The 22,036-nt window shown below is 39.0% G+C and overlaps 1 pseudogene; it reads right to left on the bottom strand.

The window, feature by feature from the left end:
• Window positions 1–13,606: 13,606 nt before the first annotated feature.
• Window positions 13,607–14,694, bottom strand: LOC134624655 (E3 ubiquitin/ISG15 ligase TRIM25-like; annotated as a pseudogene).
• Window positions 14,695–22,036: the final 7,342 nt, after the last annotated feature.

Genomic DNA, 22,036 nt, shown 5'->3' with positions numbered 1-22,036 from the left:
AACAGGGGTGGGTATGGGTGAGAGTGAGCCGCTGCAGAGAGCGCATCCGCTCCTGCAGCATATCTGTGCTGGTCCAGTCGACACTCCATCTGTATTGGGAGGGGACAAGCATCGAAGGGGATGCTTCTCCCTTTAAACAGCTTGTCTCTTTAAACAGAGATGTTTAAAAGGGGGGGGGGGGGGGTGCTCAAAGTTAAAAAGGGGCACATGGAACCAGGCTGAAGAACAACAACACACATTCTTTAAGAATCTAATATGGGATCTCATCATACCATATCACTGTCATCAGGTGGGGACAATGCAAAGCAAACATAGCCTGTGTTTTACCTGATGGGTACAATGTTACTGTTGAGGTGTTTCTGCTGCTCCTGCTGCTGATAGTGCTGGAGGGCAGGGCTGTGTTGATCTGAGGCTGTAGACAGTAAAAAGTCCATATGAGAGATGGGAGCTGATTAAACTGGTGTTATGAGATAATAATAAAATGCAAAGATTGATGACAGTGCGTGGAACCATAGGGCAACAAAGCTGTGGGAAATAAACTGGGCTCTCTTCCTCCTTCCATCTGCTCATCTCATCTATCACTCTCCACTTGCTGTCGATCTGAGAACAAGGCACAATTTGCTATTGCATTGATCTATTATTTAATTATCCACACTTAAAAAGTTAAACCCAAAGCAATATCAACATCATTTCATTTGAAATATGGTTTTTTAGGGTTTTTATTTCCTAAATTGTTTCTTGGCACTTAAACAGATGTTGAAGAGTTTGTTAAGGGGTTTATTGGTTGAAGCTCATTTAACTCATCTTGATAGAAAGTTCATCCTCCAGAAGGTGTCCTGCTACTGTTATTGGCTGTCTCTCTGAGGTATTCAACATAAGGTTGTGTATCATCAGGAGAGCTGCTGATAATCCCAGTACTAATCCAACAACAGAGACCTGTCTGCACTTCATCAAAACAATCTGTAAAAGTCAATAAATAAATTAATCTATAGCTGGCAGAGGTGAAGCCATAATCAGTGTTCATCTCACACAGGTACAGACCCAAGTCCTCAGTCCTGAGTCTGGACAGCTGGAGTCTGATTCGTCCTTCTCTGAGGGCGTCTTTGTCACTCTGGACTCGTCCTGAAAACTTTTCATCCTGAGACTCTGACACCTCAACACCTTCATGAACATGATACGGGACTGAGGATTTATCACTGATAAAGAGTTCACAGAGGATGTTGAGAGTTTTGGTGGATCTGTCAGGTTTGGTGGTGAACGTCCACTCCAGTGTGATGTTGTGCTTCTCCTCTGCCTGATAGCAGGTCTGTGTCACATTGACGACAAATGATCCTGTTGAGGAGACAGAGAGGGAAAGAGAGGAGGAGACACACTGAGAACTGGAACAAATCTGTTGTTGAGCTTTATTTGGAGTTCATAAAGTGAAGCTGTAAACTAACCAGAGACACGTGAGGTGAGGATGATGAGCAGCAGGACCCTGCAGATCATCTTCTCCTGTGAGAGGAGACAGAGGTGAAGAGTTATCAACACACGAGGTCAAAGGTCAGTCAGTACAGCTAAAAGAAGGAAAATCTACAGATCAGTCAGATAATAACATTGACTGATCAAAACTACAAGAACTACAACCACAGCAATAGAAACAACCAGAAGAAAAACCTGCACTTTGATTTATTCTGAAAATAGTTCACATTTGAAAGTCTTCATAGCTGCAGAAATGATTGTTATCCACAAGGTGGCGCAATGTTTCAACTAATGAAGAAAATGAAACTATAAAAGTCTTTTTCTCTGGCTTTTAGTCCTTCACTGACTCATGATTAAGTACAGAAAAGTTTATCACTTTCACTGATATTAGTCGATATTATCTGAAAATGTTTCATTTTGACCTAAACAGTGTAACAGCAGTATAGGGGGCACCTGATAATCAGAAGCAAGACTGTGGCTACACATAAAATACGAGTAGTTTTATAATAATCACTTTCAGACATGTATGTAGACTATTTATCCTTTAAAAAATCTGTTTTAATGCAAGGTATTTTTGTTAAATACATTTTTCTCCAAGCGCTTCTTAAACTGTCTGAATGTGTCAGTGTGGCTCTTATCTGCGCAAAGGTACAATACGCTATCAAAGCTGACAGCAACCATACTCACACCTCAATATTGTCATTATTCACACAATGTATTTATTTTTCATTGGTACAATGTGTGGCTAGCACAAATGATAACCATGAACTGAACGTAATAGGGAAAGCAGCTGCTTTGTTATAGTTCTTACAGTTTTAATACTTCCTCAACTTTAAAGTTTATGTTTTTGTACTGAAGGAGTTGAAAATATGCTGCTAATTAACTCTGGTGCTCATTGGAGCTCCTTCAGTTTTTTGTGAAGCTGTCTCAGTGCTCTTTCAGTATAGCCAATAGCCAAACCCATGTTCTCTGATTGGATAGTTAAATTTGTGATTGACATGACATTGGCCAATTAGATGAAAGGAAGAAAAATAGGGTCAAAATTCTTACTTGTGACTTGAAACTTGAGTGCAGTTTCACACGTATATTTTGGATAAGTCCACACACAAATTCTTTTCACACACACACAAATTGTTTTTACACAAACAAATCCTGATTTACAAGTACAAAATATTTATGACCACAATTTGAGCCCATACTCACCACCTTTATTGGAATTTGGACACTGTGGGGGTACACTGCAATTGGGCAGACTCTGAGGGCACTGACTTTTTTGCAGTATTTATGCTGATGCAGGGGCGATTTTAGCCCATTTTTGGAATGAATCAAAGCACCCCCAAAGATTTCTTACTTTTTTTGGACAATATTTGCTGTCTGTGTGACACACTGCTAAAAATATAAAAACCATACAGTACTTGGTTGAGACATAACATTTTAACAACAAAAGTATAGATAACCCCCCCCCCTCTCCCAAAATGGTTTGTTCCAGCTCGCTCTCCGCTGCTCTGGCTCCGTTCAGTCCGTTGCTGCCAGAGAGATGGTGGCTGAGACGCAGCGGAGCGGAGGTGTAAGTGCCTGCCTTAAAACAGGACATATTAGCTGCATTTAACCTTCAGTTACTCTTTATATAGTTTGGTAGGAGTCATAACATGTTTCTTTTTAGCTGAAAAACCTTACACCCAGGTAACCTGGTGTGTTGAAAACATGTTTTCCGACGATGTTTGCTACCCTACAATCCGTCCTGCTCTGTAGTAAAATCAGCGACATTTGACCGTCCTGTTGCTCCCATTGAAATGTATACAGCCTATTTAAAATCTAAAACTTAACATTGTCCGTAGCCTGCCGTTGTTACCACTGTCCTGTTTGAAATGGATACTAACTAGCTAACTGACTGGATGCCCATTAACCTTATAACTCCTGTTGTGTGTATGTGTGTGTGTGTGTGTGTGTGTGTTTGTGTACAGAGAGACAGCCAGGTTCATAAGGGATGTAAGGAAGTTTTTTCAAAAAAAAGGAGCCACATTCAGGTAAAAGTGTAAAATCAAATGATCCATCAATCAAAAATAATGTTGGATCAGTGTTTCAATATTTATATCTTTTATTAGATGTTCATGTGGTTTGGTTATTTGCCTTTTGGTTGAAAGTACACTGAGAGAGGACTTTTTGTTAGTGATCTTAATAGTATTTTTTCATATTAATGTAATTTTTTATCTAATTGAATATAATCTATTTGTGTATGATTGTCAGTCCAAAGAGGGAGAGAGGAAAGAGGGGAACGTGAGGAGAAAGTACAAGGTCAGGAAGAACCAGGTAAGAAAACAGACAGGGAACAGTGACAGGCAAAACAAAAACTGTTAAACTGACAAAGAGAAAAAACCTGATTTTACTCATACAATCTGGAAGTTGTGCTCTCCCTATATAAAAGCTGCTATACAGAATCTGCAAAACAAACTGGGTTGAAACATTTTTGACCCTCTTTAACAACATTCCAACATAACATTATCATTGATTGGGGAGATTAAAATTAATGATATATTTTTATGTGGTTCAGCCACAACTCTACTAAAACCTCAGCCAGTAATAGGTAGGCCAACCTTTGGACCGTCCAGTTGTCTGTATGACTGCCGCAGTACAGTATCAGAAAGTGCCAAACAGCCCTGGTGGAGTGAGGAGCTGTAAAGAGAAGCAGAGTGCTCTGTTTATATTCTAAAAGTGTTTTAAGCTTGTTTCAAAGATTCTGTGCACCAGCTTTAAATGTTTTCCAAAAGCACACATACACTTATCAGTGTTTCTCAAACTTTTTACAGTGTGTGCCACCTGATAAAAATGTCAAGCTCTCCCAAGTACCACTATGAAAGCATGAAACTCATAAATCTTACAACACAAAATTAGTATTATTAAATTAGTAAAATTAGTATCTGCAGTAAAGATTTTTATTTTTAATAATTTATTCTGTTTTGGGAGTGTTTTTCATGTATCTGTATTATATTATACATACACATTAAAAGTGAATCTCTGTCCAAATGCACTCAGTTTACTTCTTACTCACTATGAGCATCATTCATTATTCTCCCACAGTAATTAAGGTTAGGATATGTATTTTTTTTTATTCCAATCCATTCTTCTTTTGCAGCATTTAAATAACCTTTATCAGATTTGATGGTTTTGTTACAGACTTTTCAAAAAAAGTGTTTTGCTTTTCTTTCTCAAATGTGGGGATTAAATTGTGTTAAAATGTACAAAAGAGTGATGTCATGTTTTGAGACGAGGACCCAGTCACAGAGAGACTTGTTGAATTTAAGAATCTTATTATTTAAGAAAGAAATTTGCAGACTTGCACAGAGATGGTAAAATTATGATGACTGATAACGGAGATGAAGACAACAGACGATGAGGACAGGGAAGAACAGGGGTTTAAATGCACCAAGGAGACAGTCAGAGAGAACTCGGGACAACTGGAGACATTTAAGGATGCAGGGACTGACAGAGACAGGGAAGAAGTCTCATTGTGACGTGTAAAGTTTATCTTGCCTGGCTGGGCAGCTCTCTGGGTGCTCAGCACCCCCAAAGCTCTGATCCTAGAATCGCCCCTGTGCTGATGTAGTCTTTTTCCCACATAGAGCCATGAGGAACTTTATTTACCAATCAAGAAGAGAAACACTCTTTGGGTGCATATTAACACACATCATTTTCATTAATAAATCCTGTCAGCTACCTCAAACAGAACTCAGTAGATCTCATCTTGCTGCCTTTTTCATCTCTGAACTGATGAGGTCAGCACTGAGCACTGACAATAAGATCTGATTATTGTTGTGTATTGAATGTTTCAGGCAAAGTTGATCATTTTAATACCTTTTGAAAGACGCTGATATCAGAATCTGTGTGCCAATAGAGTTACTCTGATTTACCTTTTTGTGGTTTCTTGTTGTATATTGACACAATGGCTCATTGTTGTCATGCAAATGTGTTTTGAAATCTGTGCTGTGTGTAATTAAAGTTATAAATCGCACACCATCCAGTCGCAACTGAGTCATGCGAAAGAGTCCAGTCTTTTATATGCCCCTGTGCTCTGACAGTGTCTGTATGCTTAAGTATCGAATTACAGACAGGTGTTACAGATGCATAAGCATAAACTAAAATGTATAAATGTGTACAGTGTGTAACTTTTGATGACACATAAATACAGAGCAATTTGTCCACACTCAAAACTATTTTACAAATGTGTACATCCAAACCTAGTGATCTCCTGCAATGACTACATGAACAAATTGGAGTTTATAATTCAGATCTTTAATTTCTACCGCACGTTCTGATTTCTGTAATAAAATATTATGGCAAACAGTATTGAAGACTGCACTGAGGTATAACAGGACCACCACAGCCATCAATGAAACTCTGATACCACAAATCACCATGGCAACGGTTACAGAAAGTAAGGAGCCATTGTTTTAAATGAGTGGTTGAAACATGAATGTGTCAGTGTGGAAACTGATAAGATATCTACCAAATCTACTCTACATTTGATTTTTAAACATAACGATTCAGCTAAAACCAAACTGGAATAAAAGGCAAAGCGATTGCAACTTAAAAAGAAACACTGTCATCTAGTTAGAGCTAGTAAGACTGAATGTTGCCTGACAGCACTTAATAATGCAGTCACAGACTCATTTAGATTAGCAAGAATGAAACTAGTTCAGGAGAGCACTGCTAGATAAAGAATGGGGTTCATGTCGATGTGGCTTGTGGTGAACCCGGAAATCAGTGATTGAAGATTAAAAACAACCCAGGACACAATCAGTCTGTAAAAAAGAGCAGAGAAGAGACAAAATTGTAACAAGAGAGTAGTTTGATGAAGAGACCAAACCTTTAAACTGATCTAAAACATAACCATCTCCCTATATTGATATACATACAAGCTCCTCCTCCATGTGCACATGAAGTTAGTTTTTGAACCAGACAGATCTGGCACAGAATGACACAGCAAAATAAAGTGTTTTCTGTGTTTAGCATGATCGGGAACAAGATTGAGTCTCAGCAGTTATTCAGTTTCATTCTGCACTGAAACTGAATAACTTTCTAACCACTAAACAGGGGCCCATTCTTCAAAGCAAACACCGGCTATGTGTGTTTGTACCTGTTTGACAGAGTTATAAAGTTATGAATGTGTCTTCTTCAGAGGCCGTCTGTTTTTTGACAACAGATCATTCATTGCATTATGACTCAGAGCAGAGGCGTTACGTACAGTGGCAATTTTCATTAATCATTTCTGCCCGGGGAGCGGTGTGTAGGGACGGTGCCTTGCTCAGGGGTACCTCAGGGTAGCAGTTCAGTGGATTCGATCTTCCGATTATGGGGCCACCACTCGACCTACTGAGGTACCTCTGCCCTACTTTCAACAGTGAAAAACTTGCACTGCACTGCAAATAGTCACACCTTGTTTCAGAAGTAAACAGTCAGTTCACATGTGTGCCACACACTGCAAATAAACCAAGTGTCAGTACCAGTAATTTGAGTCAGTCGAAGATTTAAACAGAGAAAGAAAAGAAAAGAAAATAGGAGTCCCCTTCGCATGATGCCCTCCTGGTCGTGTACATCTATTAGCCTGAAAGAATGGGTGAACTCAGAAAACTGCAACTACATGAAAAAAGAACAGCAGGAGAAAATTGTTTTTCACAACAGCTGCAAAACACAAACAGAATGATCAAAGAATAAACAAAACAAGTGCATCACACAATAAAAACATCCATTTTAACAAACCATTTTAAAATAATTGTAAATGTAAAAAAAATGTTCTGTTTAAAGAAATTCATGAAATTGGGTGGTATCTAAAACCTTCTTTTTCTACAACTAATGAGCACTGTGGTGCAAACTCGGTCACTTCTGCTTGCATGACATGTTTCATCAAATAGACCAAATCAGATGTTCCTCACATTACATATTGTCAAGAAGACTGAGATCCCTCGGCTCAGACAAAAGCTTGTATGTGCGTTCGGATTTAGCCTAAACAGCAGGCACAGATATACAGAAATGGAAAGGTTTTTGATTATGTATATTAATTATTAACTGATTGAGCTGTTCCCTTTGCTGTTGCTAAATTGCTTATTAAAGTATCTTTTCTGCAAATAAAGTTAATTTTGTGGACATTCCATTCTTTTGACATAAAGGTCGAACTTGGGCATGAGTATTAACATCTACTTTTTTAGGGTCCTTATACGTTATTCTAGTGTTTTAAAACTAACAGATCCCTGGGGTCTATTTTCCAGGCCACTAAAGTAAATCTTAGCAAATTTCCAAGTGCCAAAGATCATTAGAGAGGAGCTACAGTTAATGAATGTGGCTGCTGATCATACTTTACTCAGGGTAGCTAGTAAAGGACGCAGTTCGCTAAATGATTGTGAACTGCGGGGAGGCATTCAGACAGAGGTAGTGAGTGCTGAGAGATAAATAAAATCTGGTAACCTGTCGTGGTAATACCCCTGAGATCAAAGACTCTGATCCTTTCCACTAGAAAGCCAATTTTATGACTATGCTGCAGTTTCTTTTGGCTAGAATTGAACAACAAACCACCAGGTGGTGCAGTTGTACATTTTTATATTTATGTTACATTTTGGGATATTTAGGCAACATCATTGAGAGTTAAATCTTTGGTTTCACCACATCTCAAATAAACATGATTTTTGGAGGCCAATGAAGTCTTTGGAAAGAAACCAGTTTGAGATAATCTGAGCTTGGTGAAATGACCCTTCTGAAAACAGCTGATAGAAACAATGCAAACTGTAATCATGAATCCACAGAAATGATGTGGTATATAAATAATCCTCAGATGCCAACAAAGGGAGGAAAGTGTGCCAGACAACATTCTTCATACTATCACACCATCTACTAGAGTTGTTAGAACAAGGTAGAAGTGACAGTCGTCTACCACGTCTTGAAGATATCCTCAGTTGAGGTCAGAAGCGCTCCGTCTTCACTGTACTCAGTGCAAAAAGAGATACAAACTATTAAAATAATAGAAAACAAAGAAACATTTCACAAAGAGTGAAAATAATATCACAACCAAAACCTTCATCTTGTGAATGTTGCTACCTGTAAACTTCATGTATCCAGTGGTTTATACAGTATGAACACATTTAATTTTACTTTGTGCATGTTCATTTTTATTGCTATATTTAAATTAACCTTATATTTTTTTTAGATGATTTGTTATGTCTCCTACAGAAGTAAAGATTAAAAGATGAATTTATTCATTATTTCAATACATACAGTGATAAGTAGGATGTATTCTAGATGTGTGGTAAACTACAATTACAGAAAAACAATTCTACATGCAGAGGCCACTTGATTAGGTAAACCTGCACATTAAACTCATTGAAATGACCACATGAGAGATGATATTGCAAGTTAACTGTACACAATGGCAGTAATTTTAGTCGTGCAATATCTCCAATCACTGCTTGCCTTTAGTTTCTCTAGTGTGCATACAGATGTATTGTAGAATAATTTGGGGTTTAGATTCTTACGCTCAGACACTAACAGACATTAACAGGGAAAGTGTCATGGTCTGGGTGAGTGCTGTTTTTTTTCCACAGAGCCGGTGGTTCCACCTCTGGGTGGAGTTGCTGCATTCCTGCCTGTATCCACACCTGTCTGCAGTTAAGGTGCTGGTAGTTAAGAACAGTGCTCACCACTACTCTTTGCCAGATCTTCAGCTAACCTCAGTTAGTGCAGACCATCATGCTCATTGAAAACTGTCATAGTGATATTCTCTGCTTACCTCATGTTTCTTTGCTCACAGTCATCCAGCCGACCTCTAAGCTCAAATTCTGACATTACTCACCTTCATTCTGATGCTGGTTATTGTGGCTTTTCCACCTCAGCTCATGCTAGCTTCATCTACCTGCAGATCATCACTAGCTGGAACCCTCATCCTCTCACCCGGGCCACTTACCCCTCCTGTGACAATAAGTAAGACAGTTATAGTTCATTATTCATTCAAACCTGGTCTTCACTGAAACACCTTATGAACTTTGTCTCCTCTCATTGCAGTGATTCAGAAACCTCTGGTTTTGTTCCCCGGCCTCGAAACTCCTTTTTCCCTCACGTCACAGAATCCCTGTGTTCATAGGTATTCTAGTGCCTTATGTTATTTTTTACAGTTCATGTTTTCTACTTGCTTTCAAATAAATCACACATCTCTCACAGGTCACGTCACACCATGGTTCACAGTTCACGGTCAAGCCATCTCTATTACACTCTGTAAATAAAGTCTTGTAAATCCCATTCACAGTGCCTCTGTGTGTGATCTGCATTTGAGTCCGTTTGTCTGGTTTGGCTTTCGGACGTGACCGGAAACCGAAGGTAGCCAGTATGTACTAGTAGGCCAAGTGGAATGTGTAGCGCTCATTGATAACATAAATGGTCATTCACATAATTTGTATTCTATGCCATTTTTTTCATGTCACTGTTATAATGAAGTACTTTATCATGTAGTTTTCATCTGTCATACATTTTTTTTGTTTTTTATTATTGCTTTGTTGTGTAGTGTCATCATGCTTTTGTGAGAGTTTGCCCTTTTTGTAGGGTGGCTACAGTCCGGCTTTCCCCTGCAACCGACTCAGATGAAATTCTCTTCATGTGCACCAGTGACTGTAAAAAAAAAACATAGATGGCCTGATAGCTCCCAAAGATTGAAGCCAATCTATATCGCCACCTGGTGTTTCGCTGCAGCATGGGTTAAAAACTCGCCTTCTTCATGACAGCAGATGGGACTGGGGCCAGACTAAAATAAAAAATTCTCCTCAGATAAATATTCCTAAAGATGCTTTCATTCATTATCAGCAGTTCTCATGATGCTGATTTGTCCTCAAGGGCTCTCCTTTATCGTATTGTTGTGGAAGTTTTTCCATTTAAATAAAGCCTGCAGACGAGCGGTGAGCGGTAGCCAACATTCTTTAATCCAGACACACAAAGACAACGGACAGCCAAGCTTGATGGAGCCCCTGCATGTCCGCGGGACAGACGGTCAGCAGAGTTCTCTCTGAGCCTAGCATGGCTCTCAGTTAAATACCTTCTCCAGGAACAAAAGGCAGTACACAGCTGTTTCACACCTTAAGGTTCACACTCCCTTGCTACCTCCCAGAGTCCTCGAAGAGACAAAAGACTCTTCCTGTGGAGTGGTCTGCTTCCCCCCAACTTCCTTCTTACAGTATGGGTGTCAGACATGTTAAAATCCAGTGGCACCAAGGCATTATACAATAAAATAATGTCATTAGTACATAAGTAAAAGAAATTCCATTACAGTATGTTTGATTCTAATTGCTACCATAATGCTGTTAAATTGGGCTGTGACGTCAGCTTTAACTGGCAACTGCAGTCACAGAGAAACTTAAGTCTCTTTGGGAATAGCAGATAGAGCGGGGACGCTGAGAGGAGGTCCAGTGTTTATGTTACAAAACCACGACCGACTGTTTCAACCTGACAGCCTGAGGTCTTCTTCAGTAAACTGGACTGAATATGTACAAACAGCAGCATGTTTTCTGTCTCTTGCCACATCTGTATTTATGTGCTGAAACCAATTACAGCCATTTGGCAGCTTAAGTTCAAAGTTATGTTTAATTTTTCCACTGATGATTGTTTTTAGAACTGACTCTGTGTTTGTTTATTTATTTATTTTACTGAGTTTTTATTAAATACTCAGGTTAAAAAAAACAGTCTATGAACAATACCTCATTAAGAATCATGTGCAGTACTCCGTACAGCTTACAGCCTTAGAGAGTAATGACTTCAAGCATTAACCCTTTGAGGTTCACACCAAGAAAACTGCAATTTAAAAAATGTCTCTTTGCATTGTTTATTCCTTTAGAACAACAGCAACAAAGTTGGATTTTTTTTCCTTTAATAAGCATGGGTGCAGGTAATTAGTCTATCTCTTGTGTGAACCTGGAGCTGTGTGAATGCCTCATATAAGCTGTGCTATTTGGCATCTTTTACTTTTCTATGACAGCTGTATGTGGGTCCCATAGCCTTCTATTGGAGCGGTAGGTCACAGAAAATGTTCAGCTTGCGTTTTGGTAATTTGGTAGAGGTTTAAAGTAATTTGTACCCCTGTAGGAAGAAAATATTGTTTTATTCCTGCGGAGAAACTTGTAGTGGACTCTGCCACCACTTGCCGATACTTATTAGGGTGTGACCCTAACGCTAGATATGAAGCAAGGTGGGAGGAATTTTCCTGCTGAGGTCAGCTGTTCAGTGTAAGTGATGTCCTGCTTTAATTTAGAGATTGCCGAGCTGCTGCTTTGCCTGGGTGGATTTCTGGCTGCTGGGCCGAGGTTCTTATACACCGGTGGCTATTTTCATTTGTTTTTAAATTGATTTAACGTGACAGGAGCTGAAGGCTATTATGGAGTAGATGACCTGCTCCACCTCCTGAGCTATAGTCACCTCAGTAGTGTTGCTAGCAGAAGTTGAAGTAAATTATGTAGAAACATTCATATTCTTTTCTACTCACAAAAAGCATGAATTCAGTTTCCTTGTTATTAAGGTCAATTTATTGATATCAAACCACATCTTAAAAATGTCCAGTTCATTTTCAATTGCATACAAGAGAATCTTTACATTTTATGTCCAGAACACAATAAATTTGTATCATCTGTATAAACAACACAGTTTTCCATTTTCCAACCAAGAATAGGCTACACATCTTATTCCGTATCTCTCTAGTTTCCTGAATAACTGATATGATCTACTGTATGAAAAGCTTTCTGTAGATAAAAACCATCAGAGAATTCATCATTTTATTGATTTTAAAAGACTATGAAACTTAGATTTACTCTCATCAACAGAGCCTCAAAGCAGTTTGAGAATTATTCACAACGTTTAATCTATCAGTTAATTTCTGCCACAAACTCCCCTCCATCGATCTTACTGAGTTCACGAGACATCACACACTGGACTGACTGAAAGACATGAACTACTTTTTGTGCAGGTTTTCTTGTATTAAAACAATATTTTCTTCTATGTAAAGAAAGTAAATAAACAACAGAAAGGAAGAGAAATCCTGTCACTTCAGAAAATAGAACAAACTACATAATATGTAGTTTGTTCTATTTAAACTACATAAGACTGGCCGCCTATAAAATCCAAATCTTTAAGAAATAAAAATAAATAAAGTTCCAGTGTTATTGTCGTTTAAGCAATGAAAAAGCTTGAGGCCCTAAAACTGTTGAATTATTGCTTGATTATGTTTATGATCATTACTTCCTTTACTTACTTTGGGGTCTAGTGGAAACTGTTTTAAAATAAATTTCTCTCATGTCACTCTGATCTGTTCACAAAGATTCAACAGAGAAAAAGTGCAGCATTGATTTTTATACAGTTTCAGGTAAATTTACAGGTAACTACAGACAATCAATCATAAGATTTCAAAGTCGCAGCCATAAAGTGATCTCTGTGCAGAGAAGAAACAGCACAACAGTGAGCTCTCAACAGCAAAGAGAGACAAGAACAACAAACTGGAAGCTCAAAGGTCTATTTGACTTTAATCAACTCTGCTGTTACAGTTTCAAACCCAAAAAGACCAAGTGTATTAAAACCAAGTCCAGCATAGAGCGGCTGAGTGAATGTGGTCTGGACTCTGTGGAGGAGAGTCATGGTTTCAGAGACGCTGTAGAAAGACAGAATACCTGCTCTGTGATCCAGGTACACTCCTACTCTGGAGGACCGAGGACCTGAGAGGACAGTTTAGATGTTGTTGTGCCAAAATATGTAACTGTTTGACTTGAAATCAAAAGGGTTTATATCAAAATGTAATATCCAAGATTTGTCATTGTATCCAAATCCACATTCCTCTGAGCTCCCTGCTCTGCTGATATTCTTGTATGCGACTGCTACTTCAACTCTCCCTCTCCACTCCACCTCCCAGTAAAAACGTCCAGTCAGACTCTCTCTACTCAGGACCTGACACCATGCAGTGAATCTGTCTGGATGATCAGAATAAGACTGTTGTTGATTTTTTCTTGTTGCTTTTCTGTTCCCCTCAGATAATAACAATTCTCTGTGTGCTGTGTTTGGATCCAGTGTGATTTGACGTGAATATTTTAAGAATCCAGCTCTGGTCTTTGGCTCTGGTGACAGTAAAACATCCTCTTCAGTGACTGTCAGTGAGATGTTTGTCCATTCCTCTCTCAGAATGTCCTGTAGTTTATCTCTGGTCTCTGACACAGCTGCTGTCACATCCTCAAAGTACCTCAGAGGACGAATATTGATGCTGGATGAGTGTGTAGACTCACTGAGTGCTGACAGTGAGGGGTAGTTGTGTAGAAACTGGTTGTGATCCTCTGTGTGTGAGAGCTGCTCCAGCTCGCCGTCTTTCCTCTTCAGCTCAGCGATCTCCTGCTCCAGCTTCTCCTGAAGCTCTTTGAATTGACTCACTTCAGTTTCCTGCTGGGATCTGACCTGCTGCTTCACATCAGAGCTTCTTTTCTGGATGAGACGGATCAGCTCAGTGAACATCTTCTCACTGTCCTCCACTGCTTTATCAGCAGAGCCATTGATGGCCTCCACCTCCTGTTGAAGCAGCTTCACATCTTTCTCTCGCTCCTGGATTCTCTGCTGGATGTTTAGTCGTCTCACCTCGAGCTCCTTCTGCTTCTCAGTCCTTTCTGCTGCAGCTGGGACTGTTTCATGGCCTTTATGTTCATCCATTGTGCAGAGATGACAGATACTCTGCTGATCAGTACGACAGAAAATCTTCATCACCTCATCATGACGAGAGCAGATGTTCTCCTGGAGCTTCTTGGAGGGGGCCACCAGCTTGTGTTTCTTTAATGGAGCTGCATCATAGTGAGGTTCAAGGTGTTTCTTACAGTAAGAGGCCAGACAGACTAAACAGGACTTGATGGCTTTCAGCTTCCTCCCAGTGCAGACATCACAGGCCACATCTTCAGGTCCAGCATAGCAGTGATCAGCTGGAGCAGCTTGGAGTCCAGTCTTCTTCAGCTGCTCCACTAAAGCTGCTAACATGATGTTTTTCTCCAGGACAGGCCTCGGTGTGAAAGTCTTCCTGCACTGAGGGCAGCTGTGGATTCCCTTCCTGTCCTCTTCATCCCAGAAACTTTTAATACAATTCATGCAGTAGCTGTGTCCACAGGGAATAGTCACCGGATAATTTAGTAGATCCAAACAGACTGAGCAAGAGAAGATTTCTTCATCCAGCTGAGTTACTTTTTGTGCCATTTTGTCCTGGCAGTAACAAATGAATGTGTTACTTGGTGTGTGTCTGTGAGTTTCTGTTTTGTCGAAGTGAAACTAGACTTAACAACCTGTGTCTGTGCAGTGAGTGGGAGCTGTCAGCTCTCAGATATATGTGTACAGAGTGTATCTGGTGTGTTTAATCAAGAGTAGGGAAGCGATATCAAGCTTTGACTTATTCCAGGAAGAGGAGTGATTTGAAGCACTTTAACGAGGGTGACCATATTTTGTTTTTCCAAAAAAAGGACACTTGGCTCAGTTATGAAGAGCTTTAATACAATAATACCACTTTGGGTGGCACCCTGTGGGGCTGGGGGCAGAGCCATTGTGGGGGTGAATTAATAAAAAAACCAAAAAAAACAAAAACCAGAATGCTTAGACACTGCTAGCATAATTGACAGGTTTTTGACGGGGTTCCCACACAAATGCAAAGCAGAGGATGAAGCATCGCCAAATACTAGAAAATATGGTAAAGCATATCTAGCCTTTGGCTTCACCTGCACAACTGCCAAGGTAGGTCTCTGCGATAGAATTACTGTCCCCTGCGTCGGGAGCATGCGCAGGGCTCTCCACATCACGGACAAACAGTATCCCACAGCTGTTTATGTTTGTAAACCCATTTTGCACAGAGAGGCATTTTTTGAAAAATGTATTGATAGCAATGTTGAATATTATTACACAGGAAAAAAACAACCACATGTAAAATAATCACACCGTGACGCCTTTGCTTTTCTAAATGGAGGGACAGTAACTGCGTGTGTGTATGTAAGCGTGTAAAACCTGAAGATAGCCAGATTAACAGTAACGGTAATTTGTCTCTATCCGCGATTGTAGGAAAAAAGGCACATACCTTTGACGTTGCGTGACGAAATCTGTATTTCTCGTCCACACGTAAACGCAAAAAAGGAGTTTTCGAAAATCTCCAACCTGGCAGGAGTTTTAAAAAATCGCTGTTTTCGGTGATTCGAAACTCCGTTTACGTGTGGACGAAAAATGTCACATAGGCTTTTACAAGTCAACGAGCGCAACCCCCCCCAAAAAAAAAAACTTAAAAGCCTCTGGAATTAAATAATGGTACAGAAATAATGCCTCATCTGCATAAGAAAAATTACCAGTTGCAGTTTATCTGAAATGATGCACTTGCACTTTGGGATCTTTTAAACATCATTAGGCGCGTTGCTGCGCACCGTCTGTCCCGTCTGTGAGCGCAGAACAAGCACTCACAAAGCAGCAGTTCGGGTATGACTTCAAAAGCTTCTTCTGGTATTAACAAGAGTGTATACATTGTTTTGTTTCTCTTTTTTTGTTGTTGGGGTGTGTGTGTGTGAGTGTTTGTGTTTGTGCTCATCAAAAATGAAAGCACATGTTCAGTTTTCTGTTGAGCACAAAAACGGTTCTGAAGCTGAAGATGAACCTGTAGTTCCTGATTAACTGTTCAGGATTTAGATTGAGGTTATTGTTCCCTCTCCATCAACCAGAAAGTGTTTTGCGTCAGTTACCTTTTACCTGCTTTTAGTATCTGCTACATAAATAAAAGTGACATACATTCCTTTACATCCACTAAATATTTCTGTCATTAATAAAACATCCATAAACTGATATCTAAAGGAAAAAGGTTCATCTCCATTAATGTTTTGCTTTAATTTGTCGTGCTGTTGTTCCATTAATGCTGCTGTTCTTCCTCTCTGCTACAGTTTCTGTTCTCACGTAAACTCCACCTCGCAAAGTTTAATTTCATCACACTGATATTTGCAGTTCTCTCAAGAATTCCTACCAAGAACCATTTTGATTATTATTATTATTATTATTATTAATAATAATAATAATAATAATAATAATTTATTTATTCCCAATAATACATAAATAAGATAAATATGTAAATGTATTCAAAACTTATCAAATTTATTTCTGACATCTAAAATTGTGATGATGGAAGGTAATCTAATCCCTTTCCTTTTAGCTCACAGATTAGCTATTATATTGACAAATGAATTAGCTTTGGAATTAACTATGGGATTAGCTCCTATATTAGCTAACAGAGCATGGATATATCATGGATATATTAAGAATATGAAGGGACTCTGCAAGGAAATGTAGAGCTGAACGTCCGAGTGTGCGCCTGTGGGCAGCCTGACCACCTGTTGAAGGTAACATGCTAACATGACTGTCTGATCATCTTTGTTTAAAATTTTTTTAACTCCCAACAGTATTAGCTAGCTACTGTTTTTAGTAAGCTAATGTGCTCTTCAGAAATAAAGCTCGAAGCAGCTCAAACTGTGGACCAATGTTCCCTCTAAGCTGCGCACGTGCGCAATTGCGCACTGCTGGCACGGTCTGTGCGCACAGAAAATCTGCGTTGCGCACAAAAAAAATCTAACCTGAATTGAAATTAAAATTAATACTTTAACAATTCTGCTTAGCAGTGTTAGTCAGTAAGTGACTGGGTGCTCCCGGGATTAGAACGATGCCACCTTATCCCATAGTCCAGCCAATAATGCGATTCACATTCGTATATACGCAGCTAATCAACGTGGTTGACAGGCTATGACAGCGTCCTTATGTGCCGACACCGGTGTTTTAGCTAGCAAAGCGGCGTGGCTGATGTGGAGTGAAGCCACGTTAATGACAACGTGTACAACCACTGGAGATGTGAGCAGGACAGACGGAGCAATTGACGGGAAAAGTGTGGACTTTATACCAGTTTTTAAATTGTGTTGATAGGCCACGTAAAACCAGAGTTATGATAAAAATGTTTGCAATGTTTGGTTTTCTTCCTGAATACTGTCGTTGTTTATATTTACTGCGGGAAGAAACGGTAAAAACAGCGTTTTATAAGAAAAGAGGCTCCAAAGCACTCTCCACCTGTGAGCAAAAACAACCCCCCACCCCCCCTCTCTTTCCTATTCGTCCAAAAAAGTACCATGTCGACCAATCAAAAAATGATATGGCAACGTGGCATCTAGTTGTTAAGAAACGGGAGGAAGTTTTAGGAGTGACGGCGGTGTTTTGAGATGTGAGAGATTTGAGACGTTTAGCGCAAACCTTGTGTAGTTAGTGTGTAGTGTAGTCAATAGTTTTGTTAGCAATGAGCAATGAGACGACTGCTGGATGTTACAGGTGTTACAGGAGTGATACATCTCCTGTTGTCAGGTCTGCAGGTATCAGGCTGTTGTTCTCCTTTATCTCATAGTGGACAGAAATTATTTTTGGAGTGGCACAAATAATTTGTGTGGCATCAGATTTGATGCAGAACAGCTGATTGTTCTGTAAATAGTTTGAAATGTTTATTTAAAAACGCCTTGGCTGCATTTAAAAAAATAGCTGCAAAAACTTTGTTGTTTGCCAAACTGAGTTACTTTTTTGAGGAGTAACTATATAATTAATTGCCCAGCATTGGTCATTATATACTATATTTTGCAGACAGAGTTACAGGGCTCTCTCCCAGACCACAGACTCATAATACAAGTCAGAGCTGTATTAAAAAAAATAAAAAAAAGAAAGTTGTGTTTTTGAAATTGGAGTTCAAGTTATTTTTACTTCCAATAGTGTTAACATACTACACAGGCCAATGGCTATTTTTTTTACATTTTCATTGTAAATGGGCTAAAGCAGTTTAAAAGTAGTCTAACATAAATGTAAATGCTGTAATTTGATTATTTTAATAAACCATGTAACTTGGATGGATTGGATGTCGCTCTGATGTCGCTCACAGTGGTCCAAGGGATCACTCAGGGAGTTTGTGTGTTCGCTCAGACACATAAAAAATTAGAGGGAACATTGCTGTGGACTCTAACTAGTGTTAGAGAAATGGCCTCAACCACAGTAAACACATCAGAGTAACGTCACAGTAAACACATCAGCGTGATCCCCATCAGGACCGGCTCCTTCCTCAAATCATCGTTTTCTGGAAGAACCTCTTCATTTCTTGCCACCATTTACCCACTACAGTTTGCATACCGGACTAATCGTTCCACACAAGGGCGTAGATTTGGCATGGACGGAAGGGACATGTCCCCACCAATATCCAGCGATTATTGAATTGTCCCCACCAATAATTTGATCTCTGCGAGTAAAGAAAAACAAACCTGATAGAAAGAAAAAAACGATCTGTCAACGTCTCATTCACCCAGCGGTGCAGAAAGAGTTAAATTACGTTCTCTACTGGAGTCCTACCTCATGTGACAAATATGGCCAATATGATTGGCTGTGCCTTTCAGGGAGCTCTGTTTAGTTTTAGCAGCGGCAAGCCTGCGCTGCGAGGACCTGCAAGGAGGAGAGGAGGATGACAGCACAAAGGAAGAACCTGGATATAAGAAAGCATTTTTCAAAGAAACCTGTAAGTCACTTAAAGCCAAGTTTACTCATAAAATGTGTCCATCATAATAACGTTACAGGCTATGCTAGGCTTTGGCCCACATCAGTCTAAAATTGTATGTAACCATGAATAACGTGTTTTGGAAACTAACTGCACAACAGGCAGCACTATTAGTTATCTCAGTCTCAGAGTAGCATTTCTAATTTTGATTGAAACTGTCAGAGAAAACGGCAGCCTCGAGCAAGCCAGGATATTAGTTTACAGAGGCTGTTAGAATTATATGTCTAACGTTAAAATTTCATCCTTATGGTAGTGACATATTCATAGGATTAATTTTTGAGACAAAATATCATGAGGTAATCATGATTTTGCAAATATTCCACCTTGTAGTGCAGTTTGCACAAATTGTTTTAAAAATTGTAATTTAAAATGCACTCACCCTACAAACATTACTAATGAGTGACTCATCAGTAATGTTTGTATAGTGTGCCTAAAATGTTGCATAATTTTGCTGTGAGATCTTTTACTTTGTGGTAATCTTAGATGAGTAGTTTTATGGACAAAAACCACCAGGTCATTCAGTGTTCCCTTAGTGCTAATGTATAAGAGATGTTGGTGTAATATAACTGAACTAATGTTGTTAAGTCCTTAAAGTCATATTCTTTTATTGTCATGACTGTATTTGAAGCTATTTTTATTTTACTATGATACCTAATTTATATGGAATATGGCTGAAGTAAACTAAAGTCTAAAATACATTTGTTTAATAGTAATTTAACATTATATAATTCACATGTAAAACTATGAATTGTAATTTTAAATGGTTTAAAAGCATGTAGAATAGCATATGTAGGCAAGTATATTTCTCCTTTTTTTTAATCAAGAAGCAAAGACAAAAAGGAAAAAAAAAGAAACAGGGCAGGGTTCGGTGGTTGCATCATCTGTCCCCATCAATGCCAAAACCAAATCTACGCCCTTGATTCCACAGATGCCCATATGGAAAAGAAACAGTAAAAACTTTTAAAAAAAACTTGCATAAGATGTGGCCTACTTCATATAGTGAATCATATAAGGCTTATATGATTTAATCATGAAAGTGGCCACTTTCTCATTACTTTCATATATTGTTTTAGTAAGTATCCAAAACATACAAGTTTCATTTATATAATTTTTCAAGGGATCTTATATCTGTTTTCACTCTTGTATGCTTTTCATACAAGTTTCACACAAGACAGATACAAACTTTATAAGATTTATATATATCTTTTCCATATGGGTGATGCCATAGCTCACCTACTCCACACATCCCTGAGTCCCCTAGACACTGGCAGAGGGAATTATGTTAGGATGCTGTAAATGGACTACAGTCCAGCATTCAACACAATAATTCCCTCAAATCTTTTGACCAAGTTGAAGGATCTAGGACTCAGCTCATCACTGTGTCAGTGGATCCTTATCTTCCTCACAGACCCCAATCAGTCAGGGTGGGAAAACATGTCACCCTCCATCTCACTCCACACTGGGGTGCCTCAGGGCTGTGTTTTAAGCCCCCTGCTGAGCTTCCGCTCACTTAAGACCAGAACAGAGAGAATGAGGAGGAGCTTTTTTCCCCAGGCTAGTCGGGCCCTGAAGCAGGTGTAGGCCATGACTGGACTCTCATACATCACGGCACCACACGCACTCTGTTTATTTGCACACTTCTTATAATTTCTTTCTTAAATTGTTTATTTGCACATCCTATTTTTTATCTTTATAATTTACCTTTAACTCTTAGTTTAGTCTTTAATTCTTAGGTTAAATTCTTAATTTATTGTTTACATCTGTTAGACCCTTTCGTATTTAACTGCAATTTTTTTTGTAATTTTGTAAATCTTGAAAATTTCTGTAGTGTAGTTTAATGGTCGGGCATTGCACAGCAATAAGCATTTCACTGCATGTTGTACTGTGTATGATTATGCGTGTGACAAATAAAATTTGAATTTGAACTTCAACATTTCAAGTCATCTATGTGCATGGGCAAGACAACCTGTTGCAAGTCAGATCGAGAATCAGGGTTAAGATTAAAGCTAATTTAAGTGACTTTGGACATGAAAGTAAGGTTTAAAGTAAGGTGACTTTGACCCCCCCCCCCTTCTTACAACCCTGTTTCCTGCACCCTGTCTGGGGCTGGGGACAATTCTAAAAGGGAGAGCATTATTTCTATACTGTCTTCTCTTCATTGGCTCCCTGTTAAATCCAGAACTGAATTCAGAACTGCTCATAGAGGGTCATTGGATTGTTGGGGTTTCTTTGTATTATCTCAGAGCCTTTACTGTACAATATAAAGGGTTTTGAGGTGACTGTTAAGCTGCATTGATTCATTCACAGACAGTCACATTTTTATACTCTTCTTACTGTACTGATATTCATTTGTGTGTGCATATATGATCTAATAAATGCATCTAATTCAAACGGACACACTATAAAATGAGGAAGAAGGTACAAAGCAATGTGAAAGCTAGGCAATTATTGTCAAAAGCAAAAGAGGAAATATACTTGTCTATTTCAGTAACAGTTCATCACCCTAACAGCAGCTCAAAGAAAACAGTTGTCAATCGAGCCTTTAGCCATTTGTCAGCATCCTGATTTCATTCAGCACAATGAAGACTTTAGTGGGACTGTTGCTTTTGCTTCTCACTTATTCAGCCTCAGCAGGTATGTATGCTTATTATCCAACAGTTTTAACCCTGAACAATGTATGTTTTTTTCTAGTGTAAACATCAAAGATTTTGTATATCCAAGGGAATTACACATCTTTAAAATGTGTGCAATATAAAGAAAATGTTTAAATGGACGTAGGGTCCGCAACAAGTAAAAAATATTTAATCAAAATATTTAGAATTGTGGATTCTAAATGTATTTCTTGATATTTCTCTCAATATTTCAACAGCTCCATCTGTCAGTGCTTCTGCTGTCAGTGCTTCAGCTGTCAGTTCTTCAGCTGTCAGTTCTTCAGCTGTCAAGGCTCCAGCT

The sequence above is a fragment of the Pelmatolapia mariae genome, linkage group LG3_W (genome assembly GCF_036321145.2).
Source record: "Pelmatolapia mariae isolate MD_Pm_ZW linkage group LG3_W, Pm_UMD_F_2, whole genome shotgun sequence".
NCBI lineage: Eukaryota > Metazoa > Chordata > Actinopteri > Cichliformes > Cichlidae > Pelmatolapia > Pelmatolapia mariae.
This window is presented reverse-complemented; position numbering and strand designations above follow the sequence as displayed.